Source organism: Triticum urartu, chromosome 7, assembly GCF_003073215.2.
Source record: "Triticum urartu cultivar G1812 chromosome 7, Tu2.1, whole genome shotgun sequence".
NCBI classification, from domain to species: Eukaryota; Viridiplantae; Streptophyta; class Magnoliopsida; order Poales; family Poaceae; genus Triticum; species Triticum urartu.
Genome location: NC_053028.1, coordinates 32,334,350 through 32,360,031, shown reverse-complemented (window position 1 = coordinate 32,360,031; position 25,682 = coordinate 32,334,350). Strand labels below are relative to the sequence as shown.

Below are 25,682 nucleotides of genomic sequence, written 5' to 3'. Positions count from 1 at the left end.
TCACTGACTTCCCACATCCTCAACTCCAGGACTGGAGCGCACCCGAACGGGTCAACTCCTGGCTATTCCATACAGAAGCGGGCGACCCAGCGCAGTGCAAAATTGTAGGATTGGTGGAGTTGGAAAAACTGAGCTCCACAGAAACTAGGAAGCGGGAGTTGAAGAAAATTACTTTGTGCTGCCACCGCCAAGTGACTCGCTCGACCGAGCATCACGTACCGATTCGCTCTCAGGTCGTCTCTCTCCTACGAGCAGTCCCTCCCCGACCAGGCTTATGGCCCAGCCCATCTTTTTCCAACCTTTTTGCATTGCCAGCCTGCTACTGATGGGCCACAAAGATATGATTTCATGGGCTTGAGGCTCGCTCCCTCGCGCGAGTGAGAAGCCGTGACGCCGAACGGATCGCTCACTCCAGGATCGATCGTGAGAAGGTGGGGCTGGATTTGCGGCGTTGGAGTTGAAGATTTTCTGGGAACGGAGGGCTCCCGAACACGCCTTAAAAACGGAGCAGGAGCCCTCCCGTCAACAAGGACCAAGGTCCACCGCACCTACATGAAGACCATAGGAGACGAGGCAAACCTGCGTCGGTGTCGGCAAGAGGCGAGAAACCCTGATCGCTCGAGTCACGAGAACATAGGGGGTGAAGGGGTACAAGACTTCGCTTTATGTACATGATGTAAGTTGGGCTTTAAGTACAGCGCACTACCACTTTTTTTGTGTGGAAGCCCACTGTCACTGTTGGTATCAAATTTTGTTATACCTATGTTTCTCAATTTTGGAATTGAATTTTGTTGACATTATAGATTCGTGATGTGACAATAGGCTAATACTATTTATCTTTTTTCTGGAAGATCTATAAGCTCATAAATGAAGCCAGATGCGTATGATGCCTTCATAGCTTCCTTTAGAGCAAAGAGAAGTACATACTACAAACACATAGTTAAAATGTAATGTCGCAAGGTTGTGTTTGGATATCTTTGTTTTCCTCTAGCCCTAGACAGCTAGGGCAAAGTTTCTCCTCCAAACTTCACCGAGAAGCCTGTGGATTCGCATCCCCTCTGCCTACCGCTCGGTGGCCGATGGCAGGGAGGAGAAACCTGATGCCTCAGCTTAGGTTAGTAGTTTATTAGGTTAGGGTTTTTTAGTCCTCGCAAGTGTGGCGCTCGAGTTGATGGTGACGCTTCTTCTTCGAGTTCGTTTACCAGGCTCCAATCCTCCTCGAGTGTGTCTGTCTAGATGTAGTCAACGGAGCTCGTGCATAGATTACTGTCGTCTCCTTAGACGGTGAGATTAGGGTTTCTATGTGTTGAGATTTGGTGGAGGGTGCTTTAGATCTATGCAAGGGTTCCAACCGCGAGTACCGCAACTCCGGGCCGCTGTTCCTTAGGGTCACGTGCATGAAGACTTCCCGGCTGTCGTCGACAACGTCAAGTTGGCTCCGTCAGCAGCGACAGCGGTGCGTCGGCGGCTTGTTCAGCAGTGGTCGTTTGATGGTCTCGAAATCTTAGTTTGTTATTTATATTTGAGATGCTTTGTACTCCCCCCGTCCGAAAAAGCTTGTCCCGCAAATGAAGGGACAAGCTTTTTCGGACAGGAGGAGTACTTAAGATGAATTTTTATAATAATTCTGATGATTTCCGAACGAAAATTGTAATGTCGCAGGAACCAAGGAACAACGAAGTTTTATAAATCGACGGTGACCACCAGGTCTGGTGCCTCTACCCGACCCATTCCGTTCCGGCTAGTCGTGGTTCCGCCCGCGGTCCTCATGAAAACAACAATAAATAAGCTTATTTAAAAAAAACACCCTCCGTCCAAAAAAACTTGTCATCAAAATGGACAATAAAAGGGTGTACGCCCTCCGTTCGTAAATATAAGTTTTTTTAGAAATTTCATTATGGACTAGATACGAATCAAAATGAGTGAATCTATACTCTGAAATATGTCCATATACATCCGTATGTAATTTGTACTAGAATTTTTAAAAGACTTAAATTTAGAAACGGAGGAAGTATTTAAAACTAAAATACATCTAGATAACATCTCTTTTATTTATTTTGATGACAAATATGTCCGAACGAGGGAGTACATAAAGTGCATCGAGGTCTCGGCCGGCATCGTCACGCAGGACGCAGCACTCGCACCTGCGCGGCTCTTGTTTGCGCCCACCCGAGCCATGCCAAGCCTTGTCCTCAAAACAAGAAAAGGCCAAGCCAAAGCCAACGCCAACCCATGATCAATTGGCCTCTCCTACGGAGGAAACAGAAGCGCCACAGAAAAACGAGAAGGGCCGTCTCCGTGCTCCGAGGGCCGTAGCAAACAACGGGCTCATTTTAAAAAGAGGAGGGATGGGATGGCAGTACAGAAGCTTCCGAACCCATCCATGAAAAGGGGGAGAGCGTCTCTTGTCACCTCCCTTCTCTTTTCCCTTTTCGCTTTGTTGTTTGGCGACTTGACTCTCACGTGTCCGTCTATCTTCCTCGCTCGCCGCCTCACCTGCGACGCCATCAGACTGCCCACAATGAAAGTAATATAGACTAGAAGAACGCCCGTGCGTTGCAACGGGGCCACATTAGGATTAAGAGTTCAATATTAATCATGTTAATAATACATTTAATATTCTCATACATATCAAGTGACACTGGTGACTTTTTTTGTCAATTTAGCAACGGGCTCAATTGCAACGGGCTCTTTATACATATCAGACAACTCGCTACTACTTAAACTACAACTATGGCTACTAATATTTTTTTGTCAATTTAGCTCAGCAATAGTGCCTGGCTTAATAGACTGCTTTGCATTCACCCCCTCAGAAGACAGAGAGCAAGCTAGCAAGCACGCACGCGTCCAACCCCGCCGCTGCATGCGCTGGCAGAAGGTGAGGCAGCAAGGGAGACTGCACATTGAAGCTGTCCATGCAAGGCTGGAGGTGCTGGGCCGGCGACGGCGGTGTCGGGACGGCGCTTGATTCGTTCCCGGTGGCGTGGAGCTTGGGGCGGCAACGCGGCGATAGCTAGTGCTCGGGGATGGGGGTTTGGGGCGGGGGCAGTCGACCCAATGGCTGGCGAAGTTAACGGGCTCGGGCGGCTGGAAATTCGGCGGGTGGCGGCGGCACAGCGCGAGGATGGGACAGACGAAAAACCTAGCGGGCGTTCAACTACCAATACCCACGCCTTTTTTTAGGGGAATTGCTTGTGAAAATAATGTGCGACGACGACTTAGCGAGCGGATCCCCTTAAAAAAGACATAGCGAGCAGATTCTCTTAAAACTGGTAGGAATGGATACGATTGATGACGTTGATAAATAGTGATGAATGTTGGCCTAATTTACTATCATCATGCATGGAAACGAATCATCAAGAAAAAGAATACTTTCTATTAATACACTCATAGGAAGCTTCCTAATCTCTGCTACCAAACAGTTTCTGCCCAAATAAGGAAGGAAAGTTATGGACGTGATTCGGAAGAAAACAAACGTTATGAAGATTAATTAATTTAGATTTGATCTTTAGAGATTGATTATGATTGATTCTTTTACATAAAGACATTACTAAATAATTTGCGAGTACGAAAAGTTCTGATCCGTTCAGTTTTTTTCGTTGTGTGAGAGGATGAAGTGAAAATAAACCAATGAAGTAGGGGAGGCGACGAAAAAAATCTACGACGGTTAACCTACGAAAAAAAATCGGACGAAAGTGGTGGGACGAAAAAAAACCTGGAAACGAGACTACCAACTGCTCCATTAGCAGTAGAGATAGTAACAGCACACATATCTAGATAAAACAGATGATGTGGCAAGCAATAAATGAAGAAAGAGAGATATGTAGTAACATAGCTAGTTACTACTAGAGGTAAATACACTAGAAGTCAAAGAACTTGCACGCAACGCTCAGTTTAGTGCATAAACTTGTAAAATACGTGTTTCTGGTCATCTAATTTGTCCTCTTGTTCATATACGGTGCTTTCTACGGTATCCAGTCGTATCCTTATGCATGCCACATGGAGGGGCCCACTGTCAGTGGCTGAGATGGTGATAATCCGCATGCACTTTTTTAGATAGCACCCTATTTGAGACTCCTAAGATATATATCAAAGAGTAAAAGTACACATTCTGAACTATGTTTTCTCTTATCTAGATTATTAATTTAAAATTATTTGAATTCAGACAAAATTTCCGTTGATTTGTCCAAATTTTTTCATTACTAAAACCAAAGTTACTTGGACTACTATTATGAAAAAGTTCAGACCTCGGGCTCGAGGATGTACATTCATTCTACACTATATTTTCTTTTATCTAGATTTTAATTTAATTTTTTTCGAATTCAAACAAAAAATATTTGATTTGTCCAGAATAATTTATGTACATCCATTCTGCACTGTACGTTCTTTTATCTAGATTTTTAAATTTACATTTATTTGAATTCAAACATAAATTGAGTTTATTTGTCCGAAAACATACGTACATTCACTGTGCACTATATTTCCTTTTATATAAATATTTAAATTTAGAATTATTCGAATTCAAACAAATGTTTTGTTGATTTGTCCAAAAGAATTTACGTATATTCATTCTACATTTTATTTCCTTTATCCAGATTTTATAATTTTAAAAAATCAAATTCAACCAAAATTTTCGTTGGTTTGTCCAAAAGAATTTGCATTCATTCATTCTGCACTATTTTTTGCGGGAATATATATTTAAAGTTAGGTACTATGTGCAAAAAAAGGTCTATCTTTGCGTAAAAAAATTAAACATAGCTCACTGCCATTGGAATACATAAATTTTATACTATACAAATACATAACACTTTTATCATTTTTATCTCTATTTATCACTGATAAACTAAAATCAAATCTATCTTACATAGAAAAAACAATATACAGGATAAAATTTGTTTGTGTTACTAAGTGTCGGTGTGGCCTGATGGTTGGCACTTGTACACGATGCCATAGTATCAAACTGGGGCTTTCCCTTTTCAGCAAACCCTTTTGTTGTTTTAATTTCTATTTTTTATGCAGTATGTGTTAAATAGCTTTAACTGTGCATTTTAGCGTCAACTGTTAGATTTTCTTTTTTGAGGAAGCGTCAACTGTTAGTTGGTCTAGTCGCTCTCTACGCTAGGCGGATCGTGCTAGCTCATCGGTTTGAATCCCATCATGCGCTGCAGCTTCTTTCATTTTATTTGAGGATTGTTTGTGTAAAAATAAATAGAATGTATGGGTCCTTTCTTAAAAAAAACAGCCTCAGCCACTGATGGTGGCCCTGCCACGTTGGCACTCGTAGGGATACGGTTGGAAGCACCGTATATGCACGAGATGACGAGTTAGATGACCAGAAACACGTATTTTACAAGTTTATGCACTAAACTGAACATTGCGTGCAAGTTCTGTGACTTCTAGTGTATTTACCTCTTACTACTAGTATGGGTAACATCACACATATCAAGGCAAGATAAGTCTGTAGCATAATAAATGAAGGAGTTAAATACATTAGAAGTCTTACAACTTGCGCGCGACGATCAGTTTGGTGCACGAACTTGCAAAATACGTGCTTCTGGTCATTAAACTTGTGCGGGTGTGCAAATACGGTCATATTTCCCGTACGTGGATGTATTTGCTGCCTATGTGGCAATGCCAGTGTAGCAAGGGCCCATTGTCAGTGCCTAGTGCATGTGATGTTTTTTCTGCAAAAACACCCTTGTTTTTTTACTTTGTACAAAAGCACTCCAACAATAGTTGTCCGCTGGGTCCCAGCCGTCAGTATTCGCTGTGAAAACATTTGGCTGGAAAAAAAGGGACGGAGCGAGTTCGAAACTACAAACTGTTGTAATGGCGCTAACAACCTAACCACCTCAACTGATCGTGCTTGCTGTTTCATTTGGACTACTAAGGTATATCACCTCTTGGATAAAAGTACACATTCTGAATATATTTTCTTTTCTCTACATTTTCCAATTCAAAATGATTCGGATTCAAACAAAATTTCCACTGATTTGTTTGAAAGAAAATTACATACATTCCTTCTGCACAACATTTTCTTTTATCTAGATTTTTAATTTAAAATTCGAATTTAAAGAAAAAAATTATTTGATTTTTCCGGGAAAAAATTACGTAAATTTATCCGGACCTGTATTTTCGTTTATCAAGATTTTCCAATTTTAATATATTCGAATTCAGACAAAATATCCAGTGATTTGTTCGAAAGAAATTTGCGTACATTGATTATGAACTGTATTTCTTTTATATAGCTTATTCAAATTCAAACAAAAATTAGATGATTTGTCCGAACAATACTTACATTCATTCTGAGCCACATTCCTTTTCTCTAGATTTTCAAATTCCGAATTATTCGATTTGAAACAAAGTTTTTCTGATTTGTCCCCATAAAATGTGTATATTCATTGTGCACTATATTCACTGTGCACTATATTCACTTTTCCATATTTTTAATTTTTAAATTATTTGAATTCAAACAAAAAATAGTTAATTTCTCCGAAAAATTTATGTACATTATTTTTTACATATAATTTTTTTATCTAGATTTTCGAATTTATAATGAGTTCTGTTGATTGTCCGAAAGAAATTGACGTATATTCATTATGAACTATATTTTATTGTAAATAGAAAAAAGAAAGAAGAATACATAAGATAAATTGTGTTTATCTATTTAAATGTCATTGTGGCTGATGTTTTTTTAACTCATTGTGGCCGGATGGTTGGTGCTCCCACACGCGGCGAGCTTATGTGTTCATAGGTTCTTCTAGAAAATGTGGTCATAGGTTCGAACCGGTGCCTTCCCTTTTTCTCGTTTTGGTTTCTATTTTAGCTCGTAGTGTCTTTTTTTAAGGCCGCACAATATTTTTTATATAAAGCTAATTGTGCTCCAAGAATGTGAACAATATGTAGGTCAATTGGTTATCCAAGCGTGGCGAATCGTAGCAGGTGTTTTGTTCGAATCCCAATGAATCGTGGCGGGCAGGCTCAACTAGTGAGCTGCGGCTATTGAAGCCTCAGCAGCACCTAGTGTCTGATGACTAGTAGTTACTACTGTCGAACGTACACCTGACCTCGCCGGCCGGTGCAGCACCGAAAGTCTCTAGCTCCTCACGTCACGTACGGTTGAGCCGACGTACGGTTCGAATCCTCTCCGGCGGGCCCAAGGCAATGGCGGCTCCAGAAATTTGCAACCGGATATCTATGTGTATTCATTTTGCCAAAATCATTGCTATTTTCTGAAAATTATCACTCTTTTGCCAAAATCAACACTGTTTTGTAAAAATCATGGGTATTCACATGAAGACCTAAGAATACCCCTAGCGCCGCCCCTGGCCCAAGGGCACGCGTTCGTCCTTTGCCGGTCCAACGCCGCTGTCGCCGGACAGACGGGGATCTTGGAACGTAGCAGGGGCTCTCGCTCTCCCTGGTGGCCTGGCGCTGGCGGTGAGCTGCCCGTACCGTACGCGGCCGATCACACGCGACGCGAACGATCGTGGGGACGGACGTCGTCGACCGCCATGTTGCTTCCGGCTTCGCGTTCTCCGCCCGGGGCTCCCACCCGGACGTGCACGCTTGTGGCTAGGGGACGCCCGTGTCTTCCCAGCTCGGAGCTGCCGACCCTGTGCCGGACTACACAAAACAAACCAAACCATGCCGCAATTCTATGGGAAAAGAGCTGACGCTGTATTCTACTACCACGTAAGCACATGATGCACGGTGAACCGTCTTGTTGTTCGTGATAGCGTACTCCCAATGCCGAGGAGGACGGCACCGCGGCGAGCGAAACCAGGCGTGAGGACGCCGACGAGACGAGGTCTCGGACGGCGGCGAGTTGGAGGAGGTCGACTTCGCATGGGAGGTGCGGCTCGCTGAAGAAGTCTGGTGCTTGGAAAGGTTTAGATGTAAGACTGGCGGCGGCCGCGAGGGGAGGAGGAACGAAGCCTGCGCGGCGCCGGCCACGGCGATGAGAGCTGGCAGACGTGGTTACGTGGTTAATTGGCGACTTGGGCGGTGACGAAAGTCAATGGAGCAGGAAGCGTCCAGCCGGGTCGATCGACAGTTCGACACACACAGAAAAAAGCGAGCGCATCGAGTGACTTTGGCGAGGAGAGTGCGTGGAACGACGGATTCGTCCAACCTGGATGCTTGCCCTGCTGGCTGGAGCAGTAGGAGGAACGCCCCGGCCGGAATCTGAATCTTGCGGGACGATGTATTCTTTTTCTCCTGGATGATGGAATCTGGGTCACATGCCACATGATTGAGATGTTGTTGCCCTCCGTAAGCTATACTAGGAAGTATGCCCGTGCGTTGTCACGGAAAAAGTTTAGCATACACATCTATCTCAATAATACACAAAATCAAATGAGTGACAACAAATTCATAAGAGTGATTACATATGATAATAAAAGCGTTGTGTACTTTGTGGACCGTCCATACAAATATACTTTTATTGTGTGTATGTTAATGTCGTATAGATGTACAAACTTCCTCTTCATTTGCGACATATGCAGGATACAAATATACTTCCTATTCTAGCTTTCTTTTGCTCTGGCTGCATATTTGCGTATTTCTGCCTTTCTCTTGCACATTTTTTTTGTTTTTTGTGCCAGCTCCATATTTGTATATTTCTTCCTCCCTTGTGTGCAACTTTTTTTCAACTGAGTTGAATCTTTATTTGTTTTGTTTCGCTGATAGGCCTGACGTCGCTTTTTCAGCTTCTCCTGTTTTTCTTCATTGGTCATTTGTGCATACCGCTCTCTAACTTTTTTATTTCTTTGTTCTTTGGCATCCAGGACTGGAGATAGCTACACAAATTGCATGGCAGCATGAGAGTTTTCTATATTGTATGAATCTGTTAAATTTATTAAAAAAGAAGGAATTGATCAGATTTTGCATTAAATATATGCATAGTGACAAAGCATATCACATTGCCAAATTAACCATCCTAATGAGTTGCCGAAATCAGACAATAAAAATGTCCTATGCGCAACACTTTAGTTGAAGTAAATTTACCTAGATGAAATTGTTCCTCTTAAAGGTGTTGATCTGCAACCCTTCATCGATAGGTTCGCAGGCAGACTACCAGGATGGAAAGGGAAGCTTCTCAACAAGCCTGGCAGGGTGGCACTCGCTCAGTCGGTCCTCATGGCCATGGCCACCTTCCACATCACAGCTCTCAACTTGTCGAAGGGGACTCTTAGTAAGATCGACAAAATCATTCGGGCCTTCATCTGGCAAAAAGAAGACCAAACTCAGACCTCCGGAGGCCACTCCCTTGTTAACTGGAAGACAGTCTGCCGCCCAAGGCATTTGGGCGGCCTAGGGATCATGGACCTGCAGAGATTCAGCCGTGCCCTGCGCCTACGGTGGCCGTGGTTGCAATGGACTGACCCAGAAAGGCCATGGGTGGGATCGGAGCTGCCGTGTGACCAATCAGACATGAGCCTCTTCCGCGCATGTACCTCTATTACACTGGGCAATGGGCAGAAGACTTTGTTCTGGTATGACAATTGGACTGGTGAAGGTCCGCTCAAGCTCCTAGCTCCAGAGCTCTACAGGATTGCCTCAAGAAAAAACAGATCGGTGCACAACGAGCTCATGAACGAGAACTGGATTAGGGCGGTGGCCAGACTGCAGACCATTCAGCAGCTAGGTGAATTCGTGTCTCTCTCGAACCACATTAGTCAGATCACCCTCCTCCCTGACCAAGAAGACACCATTCGCTGGAACTTAACCACCTCGGGGACTTACTCGGCCGCCTCTGCCTACGGCGCGCAGTTCATCGGCTCCTACTCACGTTTTGACACGACCAAGGTCTGGTCCGCAAACGCTGAGCCCAAGTGTAAGTTCTTCGCATGGCTAGCTTTGCACGGAAGAATTCTCACTGCGGATATGCTGGCCGTGAGGGGATGGCCTCACGATCCCAGATGCATGCTCTGTCTTCAGCAGCCAGAAACAACAACTCACCTCTGCAAAGACTGTCCCTTCACGGTCGCGGTTTGGAACCAGGTGAACTCTTGGACTAACGAAGGCGTTCCAATCTCGGGCTTCCTCCCGGAGCCAGGAAATTTGTCTGACTGGTGGGACAAGACTCTGAATTTCTAGTCCAAGCAAGTGCGCAAGAGGCGCAGTGGAAGAATCATCTACACGATATGGTCCGTTTGGAAGGAGCGAAACAGGCGAGTTTTCACTGGACAAAGGCTGACGCATCGCGAGGTGGCGGCTCTAGCCCTAGACGCAATCAATCAGAGCAACCTGGCGTTTGCCGGCAACCTGCCAACCGCCGGCATTGGTTAATCTAGATTCTAGGTTGGTTGGTCTTTTGTGGTTTCTGCACGTTCCCTAAAATGCTCGCCCCTCTGTAAATTGCGTCCTTTCGCCATCTCTTCTATAAAGAAAAAGGCAGTGCTCCTGCCGGTTCCTCAAAAAAAAAAAGAAATTGTTCCTCCATACCACCTCCAACGTGTCCACCTTCAGAAACGTTAAGCATGGCATCTTCTTTCTGGTCTAGAACAACAACTTCATCGAGATAAGACTATGACCATGACTTCTAAATGTATGTGTTTTGGAGCCGGTGATTTATTATGCAGTCGCATATTGACGTTTGTGTGCTAAGCCGTGTATATATATATTAGTCCAAGATTGTTTATTATGAAAGACTCTAATACCAGTACGTGGAGGGCACACAAACAATACCAAATCCAATCCAGCTTTGATTCAAATCGGCCAACACCAAACAAAAACAATTTTTTCTTGATACTTTCAAACCGATGAGTGCAGTACCTAGCACGTTCTTTTCTTGAGATTTGCCAAATCGGACGCAGTGTAATTCTTTTCTTTTGACTTCCCATATATGGCTTTTCTTGAGACTTTCCACATGGCACGTGATTTCTGAGACCGACCAATTCTGACACATGCAACATCAACGTTAAACTTGCGAACCAACCTGTGGTTGGATGGTTAGAGGAATTGTGATATCTCCAGCCCACCAGGGTTCAAATCGTGGCGAAGCGCCTATGATGACTTTGTAAATTTCAAGATGATATGCCGTCTCAGTCTTTCGAAGGTGCTCATAGGGATAGGGTGTGCGTGTCTGCGTTCATAGAGATAAGTGTATGCGCGTGTATATGAGCACTTGCGTCTGTATTGATGTTCAAAAAAAAACATCAACGTTAAACCACTCTCTGTTTCTCTCATTAATTTGCCCCCTTATATCGCTCAGTTTTCCTCCTTATTCCAGGCAGACACATAGGGCTTGAATGCGTGCAGCATGAGCCGGTTTAATCCGGTCTTTCTCTCCTTAATTCTCTCCCAGCAATTCCGAAATTGGTCGATCTCTCTCTCCCATTAATAATTTGCCATAATCCCACAATCTTGTTCCGATCTCATCTTTTGAGACGGATCAACTCTTTACGGATTTTTTTTTTGAAATGGAACACTTGTATTCCGTTACGACACGGCCAAATCGCCGGTCACCGCACTGATTACATCTTCAGGGTAGCTTGTGAACCATTCACAGTGTTCATCATGAGCTAAACCTGCACCCATAGAAGCCAACACATGTGCTGGCTTATTACAAGATCTTGGAACATAGACTACAGAGGCCTCTATAAAAAGAGTGCTAAGCTTGAACTTAATATCGCTGAACATGATTCCTAAGGGCGCAAGGTCATAGGCTGTAGATGTCACAGCTTGTTTGAGCACGAGGCAGTCTGTTTCAAAAACAGCACGTCCAACACCCAAACGATCAGCCAGAGAGATGGCCTGTAGAAGAGCATAAGTTTCAGCGTGAAGAGCATCCGAGCAGTCATGTTTCCCGCCAGCTGCTGCAAACCGGACATCCGGCGTTTCATCTCTGCAGATAATACCCCAGCCACCTGCTACTGTTTGTTCATTCTATGGTTTCTCCCATCTACATTGCTGCACTATTCCTGGTTTGGGTTTTGGCACCAGGAATTCAAACCATTCATCAACATGGTGCTTGACAATATACCTGAAGGCCTCAACCTCGAGTCTCTTCTCGCCATGGTTACCTTTGTTTCGCTCCGTCCACCAGCACCACAGCAACGCCACTGCTAGGAGCATACGTTCCTCCGGGAGGCTAAAAATCACTGACAAGCACTCTTTGGGTGAAGCACAATCTAGCAGCTTGACTCGAACGTCCTCTAGAAGCAGAGCACGCCATCGTTGCTTGACACTCTTGCATTTGATAAACAAATGTCCCCCATCCTCAAAGTACTTGCCGCAGACTGCACATCGGGTGTCGAGCTCCACGCCGCGCCTGCTGATATTCATATACATTGGGTGACTATTATGAGCAAATCTCCAGAGAAAATGATGAACTCTGGGTGGGCAGTGGATCTTCCAAATAGTCTGAAAAATTTGAGAATTGTGTTCCGTATTTCCTGAACTCTGTCCCCGCTGCCGGTTAGCTTCATTTTTCAGCATCTGTACATGTACTTTATAAGCAGATTTAACTGAAAAGCAACCTTTACTATTGAAATGCCACGCCACAAAATCCTCAGCTTGGTCACAGATTGGTATGCTTAAAATTGCCTGGACATCATCAGCATGAAAACATCCCTCAACTAGGCCGCGGTCCCAGCTTCCAGTGTCCGGGTCCATCAATTCTGAAACCCTTGACAGAAGATTTACACCTTGGTTCGATACAGGCATACAAGTTGCACCTCTGGGGATCCACGGATCCTCCCAGATCCTCACCTTCGTCCCGTCCCCGATACGCTAGATTATCCCTTCCTTCAGCACCTCTAAACCTTTGAGAATACTGCGCCACACGTAACTCATTCCAATGATAGGTTCAGCAGCTAGAATATTGCCAGAAGGGTAATACTTGGCTCGTAGCACTTGTGCACAAAGTGAATCCGGGGCTTGTATGAGTCTCCACCCCTGCCGTGCTAACATGGCCATATTGAAAGAGTGCAGATCACGGAAGCCCAGTCCACCTTCCTCTTTTGATAACTTCATTTTCTCCCATCCAATCCAATGCATCTTCCTTTCATCGGCTTGCGGACTCCACCAATATCGGCATATAAATCGGCTGATCTCATCACAGAGAGACTTAGATAGATCAAAACAAGCCATTGCGTATGTCGGGATAGCTTGAGCGATAGCTTTAACATAGACTTCTTTACCTGCCATTGACAAGCATCTTTCCATCCCTCCCTGCAATCTGCTCAAAATACTATCCTTCAAATATGCAAAGCACTTCTTCACCGACTTACCAATGTAAGTGGGCAATCCCAAATATTTTCCACCATTGGTCTCAGCCCCCAATTGTAATTCATGCAGCAACAGATTTTTAATCCCTTGTTTTGCATTAGCACTAAACATCACCGAGGACTTTTATCTGTTAATAATTTGTCCTGAGCTTTCCTCATATGCTTGCAAAATAGATTTAATTGCCTGCACTCCTTGAACAGTAGCCTGCATAACCAGAAGAGAGTCATCCGCGAAAAGAAGATGATTGACCCGGGGTGCCATTGGGGCCAACTGGATGCCTCGGATGTGTCCCTCCCTTTCAGCTTGGTGCAACAAAGCTGAGAATCCCTCAGCACATAGAAGAAATAAGTACGGCGGAAATAGGGTCACCCTGTCTCAGCCCACGCCCCGGAACTATGACATCCGTGAGATCGCCATTTACCCTGAACCGGTATGTGACGGTTGTGACACACTTCATAATTAGCTGAATGAACTCTTCCGCAAACCCCATCCGCTTCATCATGCCCTCCAAAAAAGGCCACTCTACTCTATCATATGCCTTACTCATGTCAAGTTTTAGTGCCATATAAACATCCTTTCCAGTACGCTTCCTCTTCATAAAGTGACTCATCTCATATGCCAAAATTGTATTATCTGAGATTAAGCGCCCCGGGACAAAGGCACTTTGGTTCGCAGAAATGAGTTCATCCAGAATCATCTTGAGACGGTTAGCAAGGACTTTGAAGACGAGCTTGTACACTATATTGCATAGGCTAATAGGGCGAAGATCTTTGATACGATCTGGGTTCCGAACCTTTGGGATGAGTACAACAATAGTTTCATTCCATCCCTCCGGTATACTGCCGCCTTGCAATACATGCAACACCTATTCACCACAACCTCAACAACCGTGCCCCAAAATCTCTTATAGAACACAAAAACTCTTTACGGATTTTCTAGGCCGCTTATATTGATATCAAGAGGTAAAGGTATATAAGTTGATCATATTTTATTGAAGGGAGCGAGGTGGGATAATATAAAGTATATGAGCCTATTATTAACACAACCGTGAGCTACTCGAGTTGGATGTCCGCTCGACCATTCAGCTATAGGTCGGCAGTTCAAACTCCCTAGCCCGTCTTTTTGGCTCATCTAGTGTAGCTGCTCAAAAAAAAAATCTAGTGTATGAACGGACGGACGGACGAAATTCAGGACTTAGGGACGAATATTTGGAAGAAAGAAGCAATAGCCTTTTTATTATTATTAATTAGGGAGAGATCTACTGGAGCCCACGCACGGACGCCGCCGCCGCTGCTGTCGGATGTTGGAGAGGCGAGACCAACCAAGCAACCCAGATCACGGCAGTGGCATCACTCGTGCTAATCAAGGGTTTGCAAGCTGAATCTAGCAGGCTGGTAGCTCAGCTGTGCATGCGGGTAATGAAAAGGGCTTGACTGGGGTCCCCGGCGCCCACTCTGCGACCAATGTAGGTGGCTGCGATTCTTCTCTCGTCTCTCCTCCGGCGACAGATGAATCAGTCCGTCGGACGTGCGCCGGTCAAGCTAGCGGACGGTCACAAATTGGAGGGCAGGACAGCAGCGGGCAGCATCGCGTGTTTGTCCTTCGCTCCTCCGGTCTCACGTTTGCTGTCGCTCGCCTGAACAATATCTTGGAACGTCGTAGCGCGCGGCAGTACAAAGGTGGTTTGGTGGCATCGAGCTAGCGCATGACACGTACTCCCTCCATTCCAAATTACTCCGTACGAGTACAACCGGTCACGCAGCGACTGACCACTGGACCAGCCTACCTGGATGCGTGTGCTTGCAGCCTCCGATATTCCCGCCTACCACCTGAATGGAAATGCTTCTCCTTCTGGGTTTCTTCTTCTTCTTCTTCTTCTTCTTATTCTTCTCCTGTTGCCAAAGGAGCTAGAGTCCAGTTGGCAACGGTGCGCGCACGCCTTTCTTGAACTCCCTTCTCAGAGGGAAGCCCTCCGGGATGTCATGTCTCTTAGCATGCACATTGCCCACATCAACATGATGCCATGTCAGTGTTTACTTTACAAACACCAACCAATCGGTCCGATTCAATTTTCTACGTGTGGGATGTACACAGCCACGTCTTGAATCTCTGCACTGGGTTGCCGAGCCAAACATGGGTTGTCGCTTCCTTCTTCACACGTTACAAGTCTCATAGGAAAAAAAAAATAGCCCAACTCTGTCGTTGCTTACGGCAATCTTCCCAATTGTCTCATCTCCCCTGCCGCAGTGCCACTGTCCAGCGTCTTCCTAGCATCAGCTCCTTCTTCTCCTTAATTAATTATCCTCTTTGCTATTCATCTCCTTCATCAGTTATCCTCCCCGCGCTTCGTCTCCCTGATGCAAAGCAAACTTATACGGATCTTGAGCTTCGCCGTGATACCTGCGGACCACCATGGACGTTTGGCTCATGATATTCTGGTCGCCAAACTAAACCCGGACGATCTCCTCTCTCTCTCTCTCTCTCTCTCTCTCTCATACGTAGTATTTTTTTTGCGGGGTGTAGTCCATAGTATGTCTGGAATTCCTGTTCGTGTACTCCATTATTGCCAGATCTGAAGCTGAATGGATTTTCTGTGTTGGATTTATCTTTGGAATTTTGGGCTAGATCCGTAGTCAATTTTGGTTGCATCCTTCGCTTGTGTTGTTTCACTGTGATATGGTCCATACGGAGTAGTGGGATCTCCTTTATTTGTTTCTATTGGTTTAGTAATAATCCGCAGTGTTCGTGCTCACTTTTTTTTTCAAAGAGCAAGCAATGGTCGTGATATGTGAATCATGCATACTACCATCCTCATATATGCACAGGCACCAACTGTGCGGAAAGGAATTGATTTCATCTAAGTTCTGTTTCACCAGTTCTCAGCTATGCTCTGTTTCTGTATCAGTCATTGTATTTGCTCATATTCAGGTGCTCAGTTTCCAACAGTGCAGAATGGAATCGATTTCATCCGGTTCCGTTTCACTTGTTTTCATCTATACTTTGTTTCTGCAAGGTCATTGTGTTTTCTCATATGCAGGTGCATAACTTTGATAAAATGCACTATTGTTCGTCAATTCACCGTTTGGAATTGAGCTGCAACTAGGTAGGTTACTAATTTTATGTTTGTTCTTGTAAATAATTCCCTTCAAATAACACGTTTATTTTCCTTCACCAAACTGAGCAGACATCTCATTTCTTTACTCTTGCCAGTTCATTTCTATTATTAATCAGATCGAGCCATCACTCGTCCCGCTGCAATCAAGTGGGAACTAATTGCATTTTGTAGGCAGGTACCGAAGCACAATACGAAAAAAACCAGTAAGCAATAATGCCAATAAGAAAAAGACCTACATAAACACGTTATAAACTCTGGATATTTCCATTTGGTTATCTATAAAAAAATATCAGGATTTTTATGTCATATGCTTTACATATCTCTATTGAAATATTTAAGGATGTTAAGATATTCACAAACACATAAAACATATACATCATAATTCATGAAATTTTACAACCCATTCTCGGAAAGGAAAACTAACTTAATATTTCATACGAAATACAATTTTAATTTAGTGCAACACATTTTTGTTAACCATAGATGGTTTTTTTAGTAGAAAACCATGGATGTTAGAACCGTTTAAAAGAGCATGATATAATGAAAGTTTGCAAAATTTTCTACGATCAAGTATGCTAAATAAACTATGCAATATGAAAAAAATGGTTATAGTTTAACAAATAAATTATAAAAAGTACAAAAGTTTCTTATAAGTTTGTTTGAAAATATGCAATTTGACTATCACCTCACTGTACTAGCATGAATTGATTTAACACTTCGCAAAACGGTTTGAAATTTGAACGCCGGGTGGTGTACACTGGTCAATAGACCAAAATACTTATCTTGCCCAAATCGGACAGAGGCGAGACTATAATCGTCCAGGAATCGCTTTGGCCTTTGGTATCGCCAGAATATCTCCCCTCTTCTACTCTTTCTTCTCCGGCCGCACCAGCTCCACGGATGGCCGTCCCCCTCGATCCTCTGCAACCCCTACCGCCAGATCCAGTAATAGGTAAAACACTTGTATCTCCTTTTTGGAGTATTTGCAATGCGCCGTCGTCCATCACCGGCCATCAACAACATTCAAAGTGTTAAATAAAAGTGTTTTGCACCTCATGTTCAAATTTCAAACTGTTTTGTAAAGTGAATCAATTATGCACCCCCATGGCCGCCCTCTTTCTGTTATGAACAGTTGGTTAATTCGCCCATCTGTTCCCGTCGAATCACACACATATGCCATCGGCCCCACATTGCACCCACATGGCATGCCTTCTTGCTCTTCTCTAGCCGCCTCATGCACCTGGAACCTTTTGCTGAATCGAGTAGGCTATGACTCCAAAGCATAGCATCTTATTACTCTCCGTGAATGAGACATTGAAACCAGCGACACCTTGATCAATTTCAGGTACATTGCGCCTTCTTGATTCATGTGACTATAGAGGTCATCTGCCCGCCCATACATATCACTTTGCTTGTGTTGACGACGTCAACAACAATTGGAACTCTGTTGGTAAAACAAATACTTTCTCTATCTTTCACTAGACAATGCCGCAAGAATTTGGTTAAGACTTTCAGTGAAATCTGTTCACACAAAACTAGCAATTCAAGGCATAGCCCATTGTCAAGTTGTGAATGGATGTAGCTTAAAGTTCTAGGCAGAAGTTCAACTTAACAGTCTCTGCTGAAACACTGATATATTAAATAAGTGGTGAGAAAAGATAAAACTCTAAATGGGCATTTGAGATCGGGTGGGGGTTGTCTGAATTAATGGGCCTGCCCTATTAATAAAACCTGAAGTCTCAAATGAGCCCATGTGTAAAATGACAAGTGGTGGTGCTAAAGTTTAGTTCCACCACAGAAGTTGAAGAAAAGTCGGACGTCTTTATGTAGTGGGTTCTCTCCACCATTCTAAGTGGTGTGTTGAGAAGAGAAAGGGAAGACCACACGCGCATGCTCGCTCGCATGGCCAGGGCGGGGCGTGGCGGGGCGGGAGTTTGGGATTGTGATCGCGACACAATACCGCCTCTGGTCCTAATATATGTACATCTACCTGTCGCGGCCAAAGACACACCGAAAACATTTAGGGTTTTGCTTCGTCTCACAACTTGTGCCGCCACCATAGTCTACTCTATTCCGAATGCCGACGTGCATCTGCGTGCGGGAGAGCATGTCTCCGAAACCATTCGTCTTTGCGATCCTGCGTCGGGAAAGGACGAATTAGGTTTTTGGGAAGCGCTCTGCGCGATTGCTCAAGTTCGTCATCACGGGTCGTCTTCCCTCCAAGTCAGGCGGTACTACTCATCATCGTCAACAACAGACCGTCGCCAACATCATCATCAACATCGTCGCTCCTACTGCAACTACCGAATCGTACGTCAATCGTGATCTGTTCATGTCTCTCTTAAGTTGCTATTTTCTGGGCAATGTTGTTGTACATGATTTGTTGCTCTTCTAATTTGCTAGATTGTTGCATGCTAGTTTATGTCCTAGTCATGAATTATTTACTGGAATTAATCATGAACTTGCCTAATATTTCAACATCGACAAGGCCTCGGGCGGCGGCAAGTTGGAGGTTGACTTCGGATGGGAGGTGCGGCTCACTGAAGAAATCTGGTGCTTGGAAAGGTTTAGAGGTAAGATTGCAGGCGGCCGCGAGAGGAGGATGGACGAGGCCTGCGCGGCAACGTCGCCAACCATAGGGACGAAAGCTGGCATTTAGATTTGTACTACGTACTCCCTCCGTAAACTAATATAGGAGCATTTAGATCACTATTTTATTGATCTAAATTTTTTTATATTAATTTATAGAAGGGAGTACTATGTAAGCCGTAAGCAAGTACTGTGCGTGGCATACGTGGTTAATGAGCAACTTGGGCGGTGATCAAAGTCAATGGAGCACGAAGCGTCGAGCCGGGTCGATCGACACCCACAAAAAAGGCGAGGGCATCGAGTGAGGTTGGCGAGGAGAGTACGTGGGAGGACAAATTCGTTGAACCTAGATGAGTAACGCCACGGTCGGAATCTTCCGGGACGATGTATTGTTTTGAGGTAATAGCACCAGGAGTCCTGGAACTTGTTCTGGATGTGATGATCTAGTCTAAAACTTGAGAAAACAAACTATTCATCCTACAACTTGCACCCAATGTGCAAATTTGGTCCTAACCAATCAGGCGACGACAAGTGGAGCCAAGTCAGCACAGCCCACTCCATCCGGTCAGCCCAGCACTTTTTGCAATTACCCCTGGCCTTAGCACAAATAAACTCGCACTACACCACCTGAGTTTAACTGCGTGGGTAGCTACAACTAGTACGAACCAGACCTAGTTGTATAGATGACATCAGGTAAAGGCCAACGAACCTGACCTAGTTATAATTTGCACTCAGGTAAATGCACTCAGGTAAAGACCAATCAACTAGTACGAGTGTGAGTGTCTTAGTCAGGCTTTTTTACCCTTTCTGTTTCAGTGTGACTCTGCTTCTTTTTTTCGAGATTGACGCGGGGGGGGGGGGGGGGGGCAAAAAGCCCCCATCGCTTGTTATATTCCAACTCGAAGGTGACTTGACGGTCAGTACAGATACAAGTAAGCACACAAAGGCACAAAAGAAAATTACAAAGGAGGGTAAGAGAAAACCCAAAAGTAGAAGAAAGAAACAAAATGGAGGGGAAGGCTGGCAGCGGAACCAAACCGAAACCCCTGGAGGCCGACATCTCGGGTAGCGAGCTCCGCTGAGCAGCTTGTTCCACCCCTGACAAAGAACCACATCAAGGCCTAGGGAGAAACATACGGGCACCAGACCAACAACTCGCAATGGGAACAACACTGACGGGAACGAAGGGCGTCGGATAGCCGAGTTCATGCGGCGACACCGGTGTGCGCCGGCGAAGCCAAAAGACAACGCACCACCGAGACTGAAGGGCACGACACCGGTGTACCGCCACCGAGGTCGAAGGGCAGCGTGCTGCCGAGGCCACCCCAGGATGTCCATGTGAACGTCATCCGGGCCACCATGAAGCACATCCCTGGCGGAAAGGAGACACCGAAGTAGAAGCATACTGAGAAGCATCACTGGCGCGAATGAAGAGCGTCGGATAGCCGAGTTTGAGCGGCGGCACCGGTGTGCCGCCGGCGAAGCCGAGAAGGCAACACGCCACCGAGACCGAAGGGTGCAACACCGGTGTACTGCCGCCGAGGTCGAAGGGCGGCGTGTCGTCGAGGCCACCCTAGGATGTCCAAGCAAGCTCCACTCGAGTTGCCAAGAACAATGGCCAGCCAGGATCGAAGCCGAGGTGGAGATGAAGAAGCAAGAGGCGAGTCCACCCGAAGCAGAAGAAATCCAAGAAGATGCCCCAAAGGAGGAAACGACGTAGAGACGTCGACACCATCCGACACGGGGAACCCCGGGTCCAAGATTTCTCTCGGGATCTGAGAGCTTGGGGGGAGGGGAACAATGCCAAACTCGACGCCTTCAAGAAGGGAAAATGGCGACTGCAGCCGTCATCGTCGATGAAGTTTTCACCCGGCAGTGCCTCCTCCACCTCGCAACCGGAGCAAGTCGGCGAACCACCACCGTAGCCCATCAGTCTAGGCAGCCATGAGCTGCGAAGCGGGCTATGGAGACCAAAGAAGCGGCAACATACCGGGCCGCCGCACGCATAACAAGGTGAGGCTGAGGTGCACCGCGGCCAGCGTGAGGCCGCAACTAGAGAGCACGGGGAGCCGGTCGATGAGGCCACACGAACCCGCCAGATCTGGTGCAAAAGCGCGACCAACAGGAGACTGGCGACGGTAGAGGGACGAGTGGTGGGGCCCACCTGAACCCGCTGGATCTGGCCATAGACCGGCAATGGCCTCGCAAAGGTGGCCAGCTGGGACCCCATTCGCAACGGGGAGGCAGGGGACCGGTCAGGCGGTGCACCAGCCGCACAGATCGAGCAAGGGGAGGCACCTGGGCGTAGATTGAGCCGCCGGCAAGGGCGAGGTCGTCGGCCGCCGCAGCCCGCTGAGAGGCGGTGAGGACACGCGCAGCCGCCGCGTGAGGCGCCTGGGGAGACGCGGAAAGGAGCGGCGGCCAGGGGAGCGTCACCAGACGGCGGCGGCGACCGCCATGGGAGTGGGAGGGGCGAAAGCAGGGAGGAGCCGCATGGGGGATACGCCCGCCGCCGCCAGCCACCGGCACGCTTCGCCCGACGACGTCAGCCGGCGGCGGTGAGGGGAGGTGGTGGAGGAGGGGGGTTCGGCGGCGGCAGTACTGGGGTTCCGCCCGAGTCGCCTCTAGGAGACGACGCGGGGCCGGTCCACCTTCAATCCTTCTGACCTAATCCTTCTAGGTCAGTCCGACTCTGCTTCTTTTATCACTTCACAAAAGATAAATACCGTAACTAAAGTTGTGTACCTGAAAAGTGGAACTCCCATGCTTCTGAATGCTGCTTGGTGCCGCTAGCTATCTCCCCATGTGTCTCACCATCTGTGCAGCTTTGAACATGTTCGTGAAGACAGTGAGGAAGACTACAAAATTCAATACAAGACCGCCAAACAAAAATTGTGTTAATTCAGTAAGTTGGTTTCAAGTTAGAGATCATCTTTTTTGGAAGTTAGCTGGTGAGGTGCAAAGTTAATTCATCAAGGGGAAATCTAGTTAGAAATCTTTGTTCTGATTTGAATATTGTGAAGCTTGCGAACAACAGGTGCCATGCAGTTCATAAAGAAAAACTGATTTGGTTCCATCACCTCTAGATCAAAATCAGTCCCAGGCTGGAGTATCTTCTCTCTGCATGGAGGAAGTTCACACCAACAAATCAGCAAGTTAAGCATAAAATGGCAATAAAGAATATAAACAGTTTTGAAAATGTTCAGGTTCTAAAAATGTTTAAAACAGTTTTGAGCTACTAACTGAAAAACTTCAGGTTCTGAAAATGTCCAGGTTTGGACTTGTAGCTGTACTTTTGCAATTTACAAATAATGTTGTAGATTAAGTCCTAAAATGGAGTACCTGCACTATTATTCAAAACAAATGCAGTCTAGATTGTCAACTGAATTTTTTACTACTCCATGCGGTCCAGTTTTTTCGGTTTTCTATTGCAGTTTGTTAACTAAATTTAGATTCACTTAACTGAATTTACCAAGTGTTAAACGTGTTAACTGAATTTAACACTCGGGACTATGGGACTGTTGGGGAACGCATTAATTTTAAAAAATTACCTACGCACACGCAAGACCCATCTAGGTGATGCATGGCAACAAGGGGGAAAGAGTGTTGTTCATGTACCCTCGTAGACCGTAAGCGGAAGCGTTATGACAACACGGTTGATGTAGTCGAACGTCTTCATGATCCGACCGATCCTAGCACCGAAGGTACGGCACCTCCGCGATCTGCACACGTTCAGCTCGGTGACGTCCCACGAACTCTAGATCCAGCTGAGTGTCGAGGAAGAGTTTCGTCAGCACGACGGTGTGATGACGGTGATGATGAAGCTACCGGAACAGGGCTTCATCTAAGCACTGCAATGATATGACCGAGGTGGATTATGGTGGAGGGAGGCACCGCACACGACTAAGACAATTGTCAACTTGTGTGTCTATGGGGTGCCCCCTCCCCCGTATATAAAGGAGTGGAGGAGAGGGAGGGGCCGACCCTCTATGGCGCGCCCAAGGGAGTCCTACTCCCACCGGGAGTAGGATTCCCCCCGCCCTCCCTAGTTGGATTAGGAGAGGAAGGAAGGGGGAGAGAGGGGGAAGGAAGGGGGGGGGTCGGCCCCCCACCCAATTCGGATTGGGCTTGGGAGGGGGGGGCTCCTAGGCTCCCTTCTCCTCTCTCCCACTGTGGCCCAATAAGGCCCATATACTTCCTGGGGGGGTTCCGACAACCTCCCGGTACTCCGGTATATACCCGAACTCACCCAGAACCATTCCGATATCCAAACATAGTCATCCAATATATCGATCTTTATGTCTCGACCATTTCGAGACTCCTCGTCATGTCCGTGATCATATCCGGGACTCCGAACAACCTTCGGTACATCAAAACACATAAACTCATAATACCGATCGTCAGCGAACATTAAGCGTGCGGACCCTACGGGTTCGAGAACTATGTAAACATGACTGAGACTCATATCCGATCAATAACCAATAGCGGAACCTGGATGCTCATATTGGTTCCTACATATTCTACGAAGATCTTTATCGGTCAAACCGCATAACAACATACGTTGTTCCCTTTGTCATCGGTATGTTACTTGCCCAAGATTCGATCGTCGGTATCATCATACCTAGTTCAATCTCGTTACCAGCAAGTCTCTTTACTCGTTACGTAATGCTACATCTCGTAACTAACTCATTAGTTACATTGCTTGCAAGGCTTATAGTGATGTGCATTACCGAGAGGGCCCAGAGATACCTCTCCGATACACGGAATGACAAATCATAATCTTGATCTATGCCAACTCAACAAACACCATCGGAGACACCTGTAGAGCATCTTTATAGTCACCCACTTACGTTGTGACGTTTGATAGCACACTAAGTGTTCCTTCGGTATTCGGGAGTTGCATAATCTCATAGTCATAGGAACATGTATAAGTTATGGAGAAAGCAATAGCAGTAAACTAACGATCATCGTGCTAAGCTAACGGATGAGTCAAGTCAATCACATCATTCTCTAATGATGTGATCCCGTTTATTAAATGACAACTCTTTGTCCATGGCTAGGAAACTTAGCCATCTTTGATCAACGAGCTAGTCAAGTAGAGGCATACTACTGACACTCTGTTTGTCTATGTATTCACACATGTACTAAGTTTATGATTAATACAATTCTAGCATGAATAATAAAGATTTATCATGATATAAGAAAATATAAATAACAACTTTATTATTGCCTCTAGGGCATATTTCCTTCAGGGACTTGGTAAAAAAGTGCTCACTAAAATATTGCTCCAGTGCACAAGACACTAGCAATCACCATATGTTCATAATTACTCCATAATTATTCTAACTGATCTACTCCATAACTAACTGATCTACTCCATATCAACTCTAAATGAAAGCCAATGATATTGACGTCAGGTAAATATCCTGTCGGCTCAGCCCACTCCACTCACTCACCTCTCTGCTTCCCTCGCAAGGATCCCCTGCTCCAGCTCGCCGCCGCCGTCCACTATCTTGCATTATGAAAAACTCACCAGTTCTAGAGAAGCTCACTCTTGAACTTTTTCCCAAGGTATAAATCATCTAACATGGACAGTTGTTGCACTGATAAAGTTATTATTGATTATCCATTTTTGTTAAACGTTTCTTTTTACCACAGGGGCAAAATCCCAAATTGAAAATAAAAGGAAGCTACTGTTACATGGAGAAACCATCTGCAATATCAGAGCACCTTAACATAGTTGAAGTCAAGTGTGATGTGGTCGACGAGAGAATTCTCAAAGTTCTGAAGTTTCTGTGTGCATTTAACATACGTAAGTTGACTAATGACACTTCACATGCTCTCTATATTCTGAAATTAGATTTAATATACATGTGCAAAAAGTATAAAGCAGGTAGTGAATAGGAAACTTCTGAATTATCAATGAAGAACAGTTTGTAGGGATGCCAAATTGTTGTAGGCATGAAAAATCTGGAGCTTGCCTGGTGAGGGGCAGGCAGGAAAACCGATATAATCCATTTTGTTGTTAAATGATGTTTAGTCTAACCGTGTTGCCGAAACAATTAGTGATGGACTTGTTGATTAGTTGTGGTTTTGTGGGCACTAGCACAAATGCCTGAATGTATTAGTTCAGAGTTATTGTACAATATCTTCATTTCTTCAAATGTTGATTTGCACTGGTAGTAACCCAAATGCATAGTAACACAACATTTTGACTCATTGTGTTGTCGAATAGTTTGTGCTCCTTGCCATTGTGGGCTAAAATTCGACACTCGGCTTGGTTGTAATTCTGGCACTAAATTATAGGCTCGCTAGATCTTAGATGTTGCAGTTTGCCAGCAATTGAAGCCAAGTTGCACAGGTGACCAAATGCATTTATGTCTTGGTGAGTTGAACCAGTTGCGTGTATGGGTTCGGTGTTTAATGCGGGTTTATTTGTGCTAAGGCCAGGGGGTAATTGCAAAAAGTGTGGTGCTGGCCCGATGTAGTGAGATGTGCTGACTTGGCTTCACTCGTCGTCGTCTGAGTGGCTAGGACCAAATTTGCACATTGGATGCAAGTTGTAAGAAGAAATAGTTTGCTTTTGCAAGTTTTGGACCAGATCATCACATCCAGGACAAGTTTTAGGACTCGTGGTGCTATTACCTATGTTGTTTTTCTCTTGGGTGGTGGAATCTACTCGGGGGTCACATGACACAGGATTGAGATGTTGTTGTCCTCCGTAAGCTGCAGCTGTTGGAAC

General features: G+C 45.4%; 1 long non-coding RNA gene across 2 annotated transcripts; it reads left to right on the top strand.

Moving 5' to 3' along the window:
* Positions 1-19,807: 19,807 nt before the first annotated feature.
* On the top strand, positions 19,808-25,005 carry LOC125525037. Of its 2 annotated transcripts, XR_007291117.1 has the most exons (3): positions 19,808-21,620; positions 24,358-24,511; positions 24,599-25,005. It is a non-coding gene; the product is annotated as an uncharacterized LOC125525037 (long non-coding RNA). The 2 variants fall into 2 exon arrangements; XR_007291116.1 differs by lacking the exon at positions 19,808-21,620 and having other exon boundaries at positions 24,074-24,511.
* Positions 25,006-25,682: the final 677 nt, after the last annotated feature.